Here is a 16,074-nt window from a genome sequence, read left to right on the forward strand (position 1 = left end):
ACCTCCAAGTTCCCGGACATTTCTGGAAGGAATGACCCTAGTCCTCACCTGCCACTGCGAGGACGATCAGCTGTCCGTCCTGTCTCCCTGTAGCGCTGTCTTAAGCGTCTCACAGTACAGACATGGCAATTTATTGCCCGCTCCACATTGGCAGTCCTCATGCCTCCTTGCAGCATGCCTAAGGCACGTTCACGCAGATGAGCAGGGACCCTGGGAATCATTCTTTTGGTGTTTTTCAGAGTCAGTATAAAGGCCTCTTTAGTGTCCTAAGTTTTCATAACTGTGACCTTAATTGCATACCGTCTGTAAACTGTTAGTGTCTGCATGGGAAGCAGGGTTGAAACCCTTTACAATGAAGATCTGTAACCCTCCCGAGCTCTCTCTCTCTCGCTCTCTCTCTCGCTCTCTCTCTCTCTGTGGAGTAATTTCACCCTGGGTGACCTAGCATCTATGAGATTTAAGGCCGCTCTGACTTGGACTCTGAACCTGTGCCAACACAGTTTCAATAAGCTGTTGTGAGTGTTTTCGAGCCACTCTCTCTCTCTCTCTCTCTCTCTCTCTCTCTCTCTCTCTCTCTCTCTCTCTCTCTCTCTCTCTCTCTCTCTCTCTCTCTCTCTCTCTCTCTCTCTCTCTCTCTCTCTCTCTCTCTCTCTCTCTCTCTCTCTCTCTCTCTCTCTCTCTCTCTCTCTCTCTCTCTCTCTCTCTCTCTCTCTCTCTCTTTCTCTCTCTTTCTCTCTCTCTCTAGCAGCAAGACTCTTCCAGGGTTCCAATCTGATTCATGGAGCTCTGGAATTCCTCTATGTTTGTCTCTAAGAATTGGATTTAGTGTTTTAACAACTACTAGTACTGGCATTAGTGTTATAACTACTACTAGTACTGGCTTTAGTGTTTTAACAACTACTAGTACTGGCTTTAGTGTTTTAACAACTACTAGTACTGGCATTAGTGTTTTACAACTACTAGTATTGACTTTAGTACTATACAACTATTAGTCCCGGCTTTAGTGTTTTAACAACTACTAGTACCGGCTTTAGTGTTTTAACAACTACTAGTACTGGCTTTAGTGTTTTAACTACTACTAGTCCCGGCTTTAGTGTTTTAACAACTACTAGTACTGGCTTTAGTGTTATAACTACTACTAGTACTGGCTTTAGTGTTTTAACAACTACTAGTACTGGCTTTAGTGTTTTAACTACTACTAGTACTGGCTTTAGTGTTTTAACTACTACTAGTACTGGCTATAGTGTTTTAACTACTACGAGTACTGGCTTTAGTGTTTTAACAACTACTAGTACTGGCTTTAGTGTTTTAACTACTACTAGTACTGGCTTTAGTGTTTTAACTACTACTAGTACTGGCTATAGTGTTTTAACTACTACGAGTACTGGCTTTAGTGTTTTAACTACTACTAGTACTGGCATTAGTACTATACAATTACTACTATTTGCTTTAGTGTTTATATTTTTTAGTACTGGCTTTAGTACTATACAACTACTAGTACTGGCTTTAGTACTATACACCTACTAGTACTTGCTTTAGTGTTTTGCAACTATTATTACTGGCTTCAGTACTATATACCTACTAGTACTTGCTTTAGTACTATTGAACTATTAGTACCGGCTTTAGTACTATACACCTATTATTACTGGCTTCAGTGTTTTAATAACTTCTAGTACTTCCTTTATTGTTTTACAACTATTAATGCTGGCTTCAGTGTTTTACAACTTCTGGTACTGGCTGTATTACTATACAAGTAGTAGTACTGGCTTTATTACTATACAAGTAGTAGTACTGGCTTTATTACAATACAACTACTAGTACTGGCTTTAGTACTTTGCAACTTCTGGTACTGGCTTTATTACTATACAAGTAGTAGTACTGGCTTTATTACAATACAAGTAGTAGTACTGGCTTTATTACAATACAAGTAGTAGTACTGGCTTTATTACAATACACGTAGTAGTACTGGCTTTAGTACTTTACAACTTCTGGTACTGGCTTTATTACAATACAACTACCAGTACGGGCTTCAGTGTTTTACAACTACTGGGTTTCTAAACACATGATACTAAGAGAGAGAGTGAGGTGTGGAGCTGTGTTTGTGTGTGTGTGTGTGTGCACATACATCTGTATAGAAAAACACACACATTAAGGCAGGAACAAGTTATTGCTCGATCTGAAAATGCAGTAAAAACGAAAACGTGCCGATTCCTCAGAGACGGCACTGCTTGAGTCTTATTCAAAGCATATTTTATGCAAATATCCTCTACCTTTTTTCCCTCTTTTATGTAAAATAACAATTCCTTTCCAGGCGCAGTGTGCCGGCAACAGGGAGTAGTAGCCCTATTTTCTACTTCCGATCAGCAGTTTTTTGGGGGGAAATCCTGTGTCGATGCCTGGCGGACATTTTAGATTTTTTCACCAGGAATATCTCACTTGGAGAGAGAGAGAGAGAAATCGACGACGGCGGCAATTTTGTCAAGTGAAAATACTTTTCCATATCATTTATTAATTTAAAAGTCTCCTCACTTCTGAAATCTATCTCTTTGTTTACAACTCTGAGGAATTTATAACACATTGTATCTTTGTTGTCTGAGGAAGCTGAAGCTAGTTAAAATGGGCACTCATGTTGTGGAATATATCCTATCGTTGTGACCACCTGTCAACACACTGAGAGGGAGTAAACTACAAGTTTGAGAACAAATTCCATGTTTACCTTGTTTAAGCTTAAACTCAACCTAAACAGGCTAGCAGAAATGCCGTGTAGCCTATCGTAACCCTAGCATCTACAGTTGAAACACATCAGTACAGGCCTGGAAGTAGTCCCACTATTTTGTTTTTCCTCCCCTTTTACCAGTGTCATTAATTAACACCTCACACTGATCATCCTCCTCATTTTCGCTCCCTCAGCTAGCACCCACCACTTCTGCACGTGGCGAAACCGAAGCACCCAGGACTCCTGATATGAGAATTTCCAAAATAGGCCTACACAGGTATATTGGAAGGTAACTTGGCATTCGCTTGGTGCTCGCTTGGCAGAAGGTGAAAACAAGAGCATTATGAATTCCTAATCCCTGTTCCATTATTCATGGCTATAACAGCCACAGCACACAAAGGCTGGTGAGAAGGGAAGAGAGCTCACTTTCAAATCCTCCTCGCCCGAGTCTCTGTGTGGGTAACCCCGGCATGCTTCAAATGGAGGCGGAAATTTGTCAAATGCATACATTATCATCTGAAGAGAAACCTGCCACGCACCGGCGCCGCAACGGCAGTGAAGAGTGGCAGACAAAGAACACAAAGACATGGAGGAATAAGAGAGGAGTGTAAACAGTTCATTTTAAGGGGTCGTTGTTACATATGTAACCACACTGTAACCAGTACTGTAATTGATTGTAATAACTCATGGTTACGCTGTAGTAACAACATGTAACTGGTGGTAATTGCAGTCTGGTGAAACAACAAAATGTTACGCTGTAGTAACAACATGTTTTTTGGATTAGCTAGAACACTAGGTCGTTAGCTAGTTTTGCAACCTTGACTACGGATACCCTGAGAACAAGGTTCACTGAAGATAAGACCATTGAACCCAGCTAACGTTAGCTAGCGAGTAGTGACCACAGAATAATTTACAACCTTAGGTAGCTAGCTAGTCAAGGTTGCAAAACTAGCTAACTACCTCGTGTGCTAGCTAATCCCAAAAAACTCCACAGATTGCATGGAAAATCTATTCTGTAGATGGTAACTAGCTAGCTAGCAAGCCGAGTTGGTAGGCCAAACAAAAACCCCAGCTAACATTTTCTAGATAGCTGTAGTTAGCTAGCAAACGTGGTTTGAGCGGGCTGAAGTATGTTGTGGTCCGTGCTATCCGGGATCCTTGGGACGTCCCTACCCCATTGAAGTTTAAAACAGTAAGGGCTAAGGTTAGGTTTAGGTAAGGGTTATGATTAAGGGTATGGTTTATGATCCCGGATATCACTAACCAATATGGTAAGAAGCATTCATTGTTACGCCTCTGTCATTACAGACTGCAATTACCACCAGTTACATATTGAGTTATTACAATTAATTACAATACTTGTTACAGTGTGGTTACACATGTAATGACGTTCCCTTAAAACGAACTGTTACCGAGAGAAGTGATAAATAAGAGACAGACTATAGTTGAAAAAGAAGAGATTCAGTATTCTGTACAACGAGGAGCTGAGTGAAGGAGATAAATAGTGAAACCCTTTATCTGTCCCTTAAAGGCACGGATTGTCACACGTTCATATTCGGGGCGTAGCTGCCATTGACGTGGCATAACCGTGCCATTTTCCCTGATGCCGCTGTGGTGGTGTGATGAAGAGAGGGGGGAAAAAGACTTGAAAGACGAAGGGAAGACAGTATTTCAGGTCACAGCGGGTGTTTAAAGAGCAATGAAATATCACACACTAACAGGGAGGGCATGAAAAGAGGATGATGGGAAAGGAGGGGAAGAGAGGGGAATGGAGAGGGAGAGATGTGAAGGGAGAGGAAGAGAGGGGAATAGAGGGGAAGAGGGGAAGAGAGGGGAATAGAGGGGAATAGAGGGGAAGGGGGGAAAGGTGGGAAGGGAGTGTAAGAGAGCGGGAGAAAGGGCAATGGAGGGGAGGGGAAGTCGGGGAGGGGAAGGGGAGAGAGGGGAAGGGGAGAGAGGGGAAGGGACGGGAAGTGAGGGGAATGGAGGGGGAGAGAGGGGAATGAGGGGAGGAAGGAAGGGAATGGAGGGGAAGTGAAGGAGGGGAGGGGAAGGGAGGGGATGAGAGGGGAAGGAAAGGGAGGGGAAGGAAAGGGAGGAGAGGGGAAGAGGGGTGGGGAGGAAGGGGAAATGCTCTATGTTTCACCATGAAACAACTTTCAAAAAACAAACTTTCAAGACAAAAAACATTAACAACTAATTAAGCATTTAAAGACTTCTGATTGCCCTCCGAAGGGCCCCTCTCTTCCAGAAGATGTTTCCAGCATGATGTTTCCCTGGCCATTGTTGTTTAATCCCCTCTCAAGCAGACAGGGGTGCTCATAGATATCATCCTAACTAACTCACCCTCCAAATACACCTCTGCTGTTTTCAACCAAGAGCTCAGCGATCACTGCCTCATTGCCTGCATCCGTAATGGGTCTGCGAGCAAACGACCACCCCTCATCACTGTCAAACGCTCCCTAAAACACTTCTGCGAGCAGGCCTTTCTAATCGACCTGGCCGGGGTATCCTGGAACGAAATTGACCTCATCCCGACAGTAGATGATGCCTGGTTATTCTTGAAAAGTGCCTTCTTTACCATCTTAAATAGGCATGCCCCATTCAAAAAATTTAGAATAGGAATAGATATAGCCCTTGGTTGACTCCAGACCTGTCTGCCCTTGACCAGCACAAAAACATCCTGTGGCGTTCTGCATTAGCATAGAATAGCCGTGATATGCAACTTTTCAGGGAAGTTAGGAACCAATATACACAGGCAGTTAGGAAAGCTAAGGCTATCTTTTTTAAACAGAAATTTGCATCCTGCAGTACAAACTCAAAAAAGTTCTGGGACACTGTAAAGTCCATGGAGAATTAGAGCACCTCATCCCAGCTACCCACTGCTCTGAGGCTAGGAAACACTATTACAACAGACAAATCCACTATAATTGAGAATTTCTAGAAGCATTTCTCAACGGCTGGCCATTCTTTCCACCTGAATACCCCTACCCCGGTCAACTGCCCGGCACCCTCCACAGCAACCCACCATTTCTCCTCCACCCAAATCCAGATAGCTGATGTTCTGAAAGAGCTGCAAAATCTGGACCCCTACACATCAGCCGGGCTAGACAATCTGGACCCTCTCTTTCTTAAATTATCTGCCGAAATTGTTGCAACCCCTATTACTAGCCTGTTCAACCTCTCTTTTGTATCGTCTGAGATTCACAAAGATTGGAAAGCTGCCGCGGTCATCCCCCTGTTCAAAGGGGGAGACACTCTAGACCCAAACTGCTTCAGACCTATATCTATCCTACCCTGCATCTCTTAGTTCTTCGAAAGCCAAGTTAACAAACAGATTACTGACCATTTTGAATCACATCGTACCTTCTCCGCTATGCAATCTGGTTTCAGAGCTGGTCATGGGTGCACCTCAGCCACGCTCAAGGTTCTAAACGACATCATAACCGCCATCGATAAGAGACAACACTGTGCAGCTGTATTCATCGACCTGCTCAAGGCTTTCGACTCTGTCAATCACCACATTCTTATTGGCAGACTCAACAGCCTTGGTTTCTCAAATGATTGCCTCGCTTGGTTCACCAACTACTGCTCTGATAGAGTTCAGTGTGTCAAATCGGAGGCCCTGTTGTCCGAACCTCTGGCAGTCTCTCTGGGGATGCCACAGGGTGCAATTCTCAGGCCGACTTTCTTCTCTGTATACATCAATGATGTCGCTCTTGCTGCTGGTGTTTCTCTAATCCACCTCTACGCAGACGACACCATTCTGTATACTTCTGGCCCTTCTTTGGACACTGTGTTAACTAACCTCCAGACGAGCTTCAATGCCATACAACTCTCCTTCCGTGGCCTCCAACTGCTCTTAAACGCAAATAAAAGCAAATGCATGCTATTCAACCGATCATTGCCCGCACCTGCCCACCCATCCAGGACCACTACTCTGGACGGCTCTGACTTAGAATGCGTGGATAACTACAAATACCTAGGTGTCTGGCTAGACTGTAAACTGTCCTTCCAGACTCACATTAAGCATCTCCAATCAAAAATTACATCTAGAATCAGCTTCCTATTTCGCAACAAAGCTTCCTTCACTCATGCTGCCAAACATACCCTCGTAAAACTGACCATCCTACCGATCCTTGACTTTGGCGATGTCATCTATAAAATAGCCTCCAACACTCTACTCAGCAAATTGGATGTAGTCTATCACAGTGCCATCCGTTTTGTCACCAAAGCCCCATATACTACCCACCACTGCGACCTGTATGCTTTCATTTGCTGGCCCTCGCTTCATACTCATCTCCAAACCAACTGGCTACAGGTTATCTACAAGTCTCTGCTAGGTAAAGCATTGCCCTATCTCAGCTCGCTGGTCACCATAGCAGCACCCACTCGTAGCACACGCTCCAGCAGGTATATCTCACTGGTCATCCCCAAAGCCAATTCCTCCTTTGGTCGTTTTTCCTTCCAGTTCTCTGCTGCCACTGACTGGAACGAACTGCAAAAATCACTGAAGCTGGAGATTCCCATCTTCCTCACTAGCTTTAAGAACCATCTGTCAGAGCAGCTCACAGATCACTGCACCTGTTCATAGCCCATCTGTATTCAGCCCATCTATCTACCTCATCCTCATACTGTATTTATATATTTTGCTCCTTTTGCACCACAGTATCTCTACTTGCACATCCATATTTTACACATCTACCATTCCAGTGTTTAATTGCCATATTGTAATTACTTCGCCACCATGGCCTATTTATTGCCTCAACTCCCTTATTTGACCTTATTTGCACTCACTGTATATAGACTTTGTTTTCTTTTATTTCTACTGTATTATTGACTGTATGTTTTGTTTATTCCATGTGTAACTCTGTTGTTGTATGTGTCGAACTGCTTTGCTTTATCTTGGCCAGGTCGCAGTTGCAAATGAGAACTTGTTCTCAACTAGCCTAGTTAACCTGGTTAAATAAAGGTTACATTTAAAAAAAAATTGTTCACTACTTTTAACCAGGGCCCTGTATTGACCAGGGTAGAGCACTATGTAGGCATTATAGGGAACAGGGTGTTATTTGGTACACCGTCAGGTAGTGAGGTGGCTGCCCCTCCTCAGGCAATTGTGTGTGAGGGGGAGGGGATTGTGTGTGTGTGTGTGTGTGTGTGTGTGTGTGTGTGTGTGTGTGTGTGTGTGTGTGTGTGTGTGTGTGTGTGTGTGTGTGTGTGGGGAGGGGATGTGTGTGAGGGGATTGTGTGTGTGTGTGTGTGTGTGTGTGTGTGTGTTTGTGTGTGTGTGTGTGTGAGGGGAGGGGATGTGTGTGTGTGTGTGTGTGTGTGTGTGTGTGTGTGTGTGTGTGTGTGTGTGTGTGTGTGTGTGTGTGTGTGTGTGTGTGTGTGTGTGTGAGGGGAGGGGATTGTGTGGTGTGTGTGTGTGTGTGTGTGTGTGTGTGTGTGTGTGTGTGTGTGTGTGTGTGTGTGTGTGTGTGTGTGTGTGTGTGTGTGTGTGTGTGTGTGTGTGTGTGTGTGTGTGTGTGTGTGGGAGGGGAGGGGATTGTGTGTGTGTGTGTGTGTGTGTGTGTGTGTGTGTGTGTGTGTGTGTGTGTGTGTGTTTGTGTGTGTGTGTGTGTGAGGGGGAGGGGATTGTGTGTGTGTGTGTGTGTGTGTGTGTGTGTGTGTGTGTGTGTGTGTGTGTGTGTGTGTGTGTGTGTGTGTGTGTGTGTGTGTGTGTGTGCGCGCGTGTGTGTTTCATGTCCCTTCTAATGCATGCTGATGCCTACAACTTGACAACGTCTCCCTGAGGACCCTTCTCCTGTTGGAGCGAGCCTTAATTCCATTAGGGAGTAAAATCAATTATCTGCAAAGCACACATGAACACACAACACGCACACAACATTCTTTTCTGAAGATGCCTGCGACAAATGACTGGAAAGGCAACACATTCTTTATTACATGCTACCCATTCCTCCTCCTTCTCCTCTTTATTTGCCTGAATGAGACATTAACTCAGGTCATCGGCTGCAGATGTGAGAAGAGCTCAGGAGATTGAGCCCCTTGGGGAGCTGGTTTGGCACAGGGATGCTCACGAACATATGCGCTCACCCTCACTTATACATAAACACCGCTGCGTATACATTAAATCCGCCCATTAATGACATACACTGAGTGCACATAGACCGACCAGGTGAATCCAGGTGAAAACTACAGTATGATTCCTTATTGATGTCACTTGTTAAATCCACTTCAATCAGTGTAGATGAAGGGGATGAGACATGTAGATGAAGGGGAGGAGACATGTAGATGAGGGGGAGGAGACATGTAGATGAAGGGGAGGAGACAGTTTAATGGGGGATTTTTAAATCCTTGAGACATGGATTGTGCATGTGTGCCATTCGGAGGGTGGAAGGGCAAGACAAAATATTTAAGTGCCTTTGGAACAGGGTATGGTAGTAGGTGCCAGACGCAGCGGTTTGAGTGTGTCAAGAACTGCAACACTGCTGGGTTTTTCAAGCTCAACAGTTTCCCGTGTGTATCAAGAATGGTCCACCAACCCAAAGGACATCCAGCCAACTGGACACAACTGTGGGGAAGCATTAGAGTCCACATGGGCCGGGATCCTGGTGGAACGCTTTTGACAACTTATATATATATATTTTTAAGTAGGCAAGTCAGTTAAGAACAAATTCTTATTTACAATGACAGCCTACCGCGGCTAAACCCTAACCCGGGCGATTGTGTGCCGCCCTATGGGATTTCCAATCACGGCCTGTTGTGATACAACCTGTCATCCAACCAGGGTCTGTAGTGACGCCTCTAGCACCGAGTTGCAGTGTCTTGGGCTGCTGCGCCACTCGGGAACCCCCCAAAACTTGTAGAGTCCATACCCCAACACATTGGGGCTGACGGTAAAAAAAAGAGTTACAACTCAATATTAGGAAGGTGTTCCTAATATGTTTTAAACTCAGTGTTTGTGCATGCTGAGAGCAGCAGCATTCAAATCAAATCAAATGTATTTATGAAGCCCTTCTTACATCAGCTGATATCTCAAAGTGCTGTACAGAAACCCAGCCTAAAACCCCAAACAGCAAGCAATGCAGGTGTAGAAGCACGGTGGCTAGGAAAAACTCCCTAGAAAGGCCAAAACCTAGGAAGAAACCTAGAGAGGAACCAGGCTATGAGGGGTGGTGGCCAGTCCCCTTCTGGCTGTGCCGTGTGGAGATTATAACAGGACATGGCCAAGATGCACTAACCCCTAGACCAACCCAGACCATGATTGAACAAAAATGTTGACAGTTTGTTCGTAACCTTAGCATACACTTGACACTTGCCTAGTGGAGACCAGTTGTGCTATTATTAAGATATATATATATTAAGATATATGAAAACGACGGTTGTTGATGTGTATGGCTGAATTTCAGATACATTTTTGTACATTTTAGTGTTGCAGTAATATGACCTAGGCCTAGCGTTTTTAATGGACGAATGAGAATATTTATTCTGACAGCAGATCCCAAATGGAAAGAGAACTGGTGATTTTCATAAGAATTTCCTGACTTAGCGAGAAGATTCTCCTCGATGAAAAGAGTGATCAAGTTGAGATACCACATCTGTACCACAATTTCTTTTACAGAAGTATTTTCCTACCTCGGCTCGACCGTATGCCCATCAATCTGAAACTTGTTGTCGAGAGACATTTGTTCAACCAACTGGATGGAAACCACAACCACACTAGTGTTTTATGACGGAGAGTGAGACAAAGGCCCCTCGTTCATCAAATGGACATGAGTTTGGATTTGAGCTGGGAAATTCCTGTGCATGAAGTCTGATTAATCAAATTGCTGTATTTGACTGATCTGAGCCTGTCACTAACGTGTTCAGAATGTGTACCAATCAGATTAGAGTATGTTAATTTGGTAAATCAAGGCTATGGTGACTGTTACTATATTCCCTACTTGATAAATATAGGCTATGGTGACTGTTACTATATTCCCTACTTGATAAATATAGACTATGGTGACTGTTACTATATTCCCTACCTGATAAATATAGACTATGGTGACTGTTACTATGTTCTCTACCTGATAAATATAGACTATGGTGACTGTTACTATATTCCCTACTTGATAAATATAGGCTATGGTGACTGTTGCTATATTCCCTACTTGATAAATATAGACTATGGTGACTGTTACTATATTCCCTACTTGATAAATATAGGCTATGGTGACTGTTGCTATATTCCCTACTTGATAAATATAGACTATGGTGACTGTTACTATATTCCCTACTTGATAAATCAAGGCTATGGTGACTGTTACTATATTCCCTACTTGATAAATATAGACTATGGTGACTGTTACTATATTCCCTACCTGATAAATATAGACTATGGTGACTGTTACTATGTTCTCTACCTGATAAATATAGACTATGGTGACTGTTACTATATTCCCTACTTGATAAATATAGGCTATGGTGACTGTTGCTATATTCCCTACTTGATAAATATAGACTATGGTGACTGTTACTATATTCCCTACTTGATAAATATAGGCTATGGTGACTGTTGCTATATTCCCTACTTGATAAATATAGGCTATGGTGACTGTTATTATGTTCTCTACCTGATAAATATAGGCTATGGTGACTGTTGCTATGTTCTCTACCTGATAAATATAGACTATGGTGACTGTTACTATGTTCTCTACCTGATAAATATAGACTATGGTGACTGTTACTATGTTCTCTACCTGATAAATATAGACTATGGTGACTGTTGCTATGTTCTCTACCTGATAAATATAGACTATGGTGACTGTTACTATATTCCCTACTTGATAAATATAGGCTATGGTGACTGTTGCTATGTTCTCTACCTGATAAATATAGACTATGGTGACTGTTACTATATTCCCTACTTGATAAATATAGGCTATGGTGACTGTTGCTATATTCCCTACTTGATAAATATAGGCTATGGTGACTGTTATTATGTTCTCTACCTGATAAATATAGGCTATGGTGACTGTTGCTATGTTCTCTACCTGATAAATATAGACTATGGTGACTGTTACTATATTCCCTACTTGATAAATATAGGCTATGGTGACTGTTGCTATATTCCCTACTTGATAAATATAGGCTATGGTGACTGTTATTATGTTCTCTACCTGATAAATATAGACTATGGTGACTGTTGCTATATTCCCTACCTGATAAATATAGACTATGGTGACTGTTACTATGTTCTCTACCTGATAAATATAGACTATGGTGACTGTTGCTATGTTCTCTACCTGATAAATATAGACTATGGTGACTGTTACTATATTCCCTACTTGATAAATATAGGCTATGGTGACTGTTGCTATGTTCTCTACCTGATAAATATAGACTATGGTGACTGTTGCTATGTTCTCTACCTGATAAATATAGACTATGGTGACTGTTACTATGTTCTCTACCTGATAAATATAGACTATGGTGACTGTTACTACGGTCCCTCTTAATACTTGACGTGATGGTATTTCTTCTTGTTCTCTGTACCTCCGGTGAAGCTAATAGGAAGTGACATAATACATTAACCCCTCCCTCTCTCTGGCATCTGGTGGTTTGCACTCCTCCTGTTGCTCCAGGCCAGAGGGTTCCACCCGCTGGCTTAGGGGCGTGGGCGTGGTAATGGAGTCATGAAGCCATCCGATGCATAGTGCATCGCTGATGGTTGGAGACTGTGTGTGTGTGTGTGTGTGTGTGTGTGTGTCTGCAGGAAGGATGTCTGCACACTGGAGGGTGTTGCTGGCAGGGTGGTGGGTGTCTGAGGAGGGTGGTTAGAGGGGGTGGGTGTGTGTTAGAACCCCTGTGTGTGTTAGTGGAGTCATCGCTCCCTACCGCACGCACACACACACACACACACACACACACACACACACACACACACACACACACACACACACACACACACACACACACACACACACACACACACACACACACACACACACACACACACACACACACACACACACACACACACTTCCCTCAGAAGACACCCCCCTTCCAGAGGAGCTGTGACTAACAGGCAAGACGCCCTCCAGCAGGAAATCAGGAGCGGCTCCCGACAGGAAGTGACAGCGATGAGCCCACCCGTAAATCTTGTTTTTATTCTAATTAGCCTCAAAAAAGAGGCGAAAAGAAGCAAGGAGAAAGGAGAAGTTCTCTTTACCCTCTACACTCAGGAGAAAGAAGAGAATCTTTCCCCTCTACACTCAGGAGAAAGAAGAGAATCTTTACCCTCTACACTCAGGAGAAAGGTCATGCTTCTAGACCAGTTTAGGCCAAACACCATCGGCAAAGGGCCTTACTCTTGGGTTGAAATATGACATTTGAACATTATATGAATGCAAAATGAATGTCTGCATCTACGTCGAGTTTGTGGACGTTGGCTACCACTGACATGTGTGGCCAGTGGTCTGGCTGCTGGTTATTTGTTCAGGTTTCAACGGACTTAGCAATGATTAATAGAGGAGCGGGAAATTTTCGCTCTTGTCTCTTACCGAACCCCATATAACTCTGTCTTCTACCTGTCTCCCCATGACTCTACCTGTCTCCTCATGATTCTACTTGTCTCCTCATGACTCGACCTGTCTCCTCATGACTCTACCTGTCTCCTCATAGCTCTGCCTGTCTCCTCATAACTCTACTTGTCTCCTCATAACTCGACCTGTCTCCTCATGACTCTACTTGTCTTCTCATGACTCTACTTGTCTTCTCATGACTCTACTTGTCTCCCCATAACTCTACTTTTCTCCTCATGATTCTACTTGTCTCCTCATGACTCTACTTGTCTTCTCATGACTCTACCTGTCTCCTCATGACTACCTGTCTCCTCATGACTCTACTTGTCTTCTCATGACTCTACTTGTCTTCTCATGACTCTACCTGTCTCCTCATGACTCTACTTGTCTTCTCATGACTCTACCTGTCTCCTCATGACTCTACCTGTCTCCTCATGACTCTACATGTCTCCCCATGACTCTACCTGTCTCCTCATGACTCTACCTGTCTCCTCATGACTCTACCTGTCTCCTCATGACTCTACCTGTCTCCTCATAACTCGACCTGTCTCCTCATGACTCTACTTGTCTTCTCATGACTCTACTTGTCTTCTCATGACTCTACTTGTCTCCCCATAACTCTACTTTTCTCCTCATGATTCTACTTGTCTCCTCATGACTCTACTTGTCTTCTCATGACTCTACCTGTCTCCTCATGACTACCTGTCTCCTCATGACTCTACTTGTCTTCTCATGACTCTACTTGTCTTCTCATGACTCTACCTGTCTCCTCATGACTCTACTTGTCTTCTCATGACTCTACCTGTCTCCTCATGACTCTACCTGTCTCCTCATGACTCTACATGTCTCCCCATGACTCTACCTGTCTCCTCATGACTCTACCTGTCTCCTCATGACTCTACCTGTCTCCTCATGACTCTACCTGTCTCCCCATGACTCTACCTGTCTCCTCATGACTCTACCTGTCTCCTCATGACTCTACCTGTCTCCTCATAACTCTACCTGTCTTCTCATGACTCTACCTGTCTCCTCATGACTCTACCTGTCTCCTCATGACTCTACCTGTCTCCTGATAACTCTACCTGTCTCCTGATAACTCTGCCTGTCTCCTCATGACTCTACCTGTCTTCTTCAAACTTAGAGTCAAAAGGAGTTGGTGTCATAATATGGACACCATACCTGAACAGTAACTTCTGCTTTAAAAATATGTGTTCATGACACTGGCAGGTAGCCTAGCTGTATCACATTGGTAACAATAAGTCAGGTTAACAGGCGCAGGCATCCGTAATAGTAATAAAAAAACATTATACCTCAAATTACGGCGTGCCGTGTAAGGACACGGGGACGAAGACCAAACAAACACGTAACAAAACACAGGGTTGAAACCCAAAACAAAAGAGAGAGGAGTACCTCAAATAAATAACACACCGCGCACGATGATTAACACACGGGACTAGACCCCGTAATCATCTGCGCAATTCCACAAGGGCACCAAAGCCCAAAACACACAGCACATGTGCTCAAAACGCACCAACGCCCAAAACACACAGCACATGTGCTCAAAACGCACCAAAGCCCAAAACACACAGCACATGTGCTCAAAACGCACCAAAGCCCAAAACACACAGCACATGTGCTCAAAACGCACCAAAGCCCAAAACACACAGCACATGTGCTCAAAACGCACCAAAGCCCAAAACACACAGCACGTGTGCTCAAAACGCACCAAAGCCCAAAACACACAGCACATGTGCTCAAAACGCACCAACGGACAACTTAACAATAATGGACAGCACCATGGTGAACAAAGAGCACATACATACAAATACAATCAGTGGGAATAGGGGCCAGGTGTGGGAATAGGGGCCAGGTGTGGGAATAGGGGCCAGGTGTGAGAATAGGGGCCAGGTGTGGGAATAGGGACCAGGTGTAGGAATAGGGGCCAGGTGTGGGAATAGGGGCCAGGTGTGGGAATAGGTGTGGGAATAGGGGCCAGGTGTGGGAATAGGGGCCAGGTGAGGGAATAGGGGCCAAGTGTGGGAATAGGGGCCAGGTGTGGGAATAGGGGCCAGGTGTGGGAATAGGGGCCATGTGTGGGAATAGGGGCCAGGTGTGGGAATAGGGGCCAGGTGTGGGAATAGGGGCCAGGTGTGGGAATAGGGACCATGTGTGGGAATAGGGGCCAGATGTGGGAATAGGGGCCAGGTGTGGGAATAGGGGCCAGGTGTGGGAATAGGGGCCATGTGTGGGAATAGGGGCCAGGTGTGTAAATAGGGGCCAGGTGTAGGAATAGGGGCCAGGTAGGGAAATAGGGGCCAGGTGTGGGAATAGGGGCCAGGTGTGTAAATAGGGGCCAGGTGTAGGAATAGGGGCCAGGTGTGGGAATAGGGGCCAGGTGTGGGAATAGGGGCCAGGTGTGGGAATAGGGGCCAGGTGTGTAAATAGGGGCCAGGTGTAGGAATAGGGGCCATGTGTGGGAATAGGGGCCAGGTGTGGTAATAGGGGCCATCACATTGTGATGTTTACTTGTTGGGAATTATCTCCGTCACATTGTGATGTTTACTTGTTGGGAATTATCTCCGTCACATTGTGATGTTTACTTGTTGGGAATTATCTCCGTCACATTGTGATGCTTACTTGTTGGGAATTATCTCCGTCACATTGTGATGTTATCTCTGTCACATTGTGATGATTACTTGTTGGGAATTATCTCCGTCACAGTGTGATGTTATCTCCGTCACATTGTGATGTTTACTTGTTGGGAATTATCTCCGTCACAGTGTGATGTTATCT

Source organism: Oncorhynchus gorbuscha, linkage group LG08 (genome assembly GCF_021184085.1).
Source record: "Oncorhynchus gorbuscha isolate QuinsamMale2020 ecotype Even-year linkage group LG08, OgorEven_v1.0, whole genome shotgun sequence".
Lineage (NCBI taxonomy): Eukaryota > Metazoa > Chordata > Actinopteri > Salmoniformes > Salmonidae > Oncorhynchus > Oncorhynchus gorbuscha.